Source organism: Tupaia chinensis, unplaced genomic scaffold (genome assembly GCF_000334495.1).
Source record: "Tupaia chinensis unplaced genomic scaffold, TupChi_1.0 Scaffold144894_1, whole genome shotgun sequence".
Classification (NCBI taxonomy): domain Eukaryota; kingdom Metazoa; phylum Chordata; class Mammalia; order Scandentia; family Tupaiidae; genus Tupaia; species Tupaia belangeri.
The window spans coordinates 110,011-110,416 of NW_006204753.1; positions in this window are offsets into that span (position 1 = coordinate 110,011).

Genomic DNA, 406 nt, shown 5'->3' on the forward strand with positions numbered 1-406 from the left:
AGAGTCCAATGCCCAAGATGTTTGGAGGAGGACCCTGTAGCCCAGCTTGGTACAGCCACAGTCTGAGGGCGGCTTCAGATTTGTCACCACACCCCAAGTGCTGCTGGCACCCAGGACCCCTTCTCAGGACAGGTGGGCCGGCCACAGCTAGGTGAGGCAGTGTCACAAAGAGCAACTCAAGGAGAAGGTGGTGAGGGGGTTGGCATCATCCCATGGGGGCACTTCCCATGAGACAGAGACTGAGGTGGAGTTCAATGAAATAAATAGGTGGCTGGGGCTATAAATAGCAAGGAGGGTAGGGGCTAGCCCGTGCCTGGGCACGAGGGTGGGGGTATTGCTGCTGCTGGGTTGGGGGCTTGGTCCTGTCGCACCCCTGCCCCCCGCCGGGGCCAAAGCAAGGCACTAA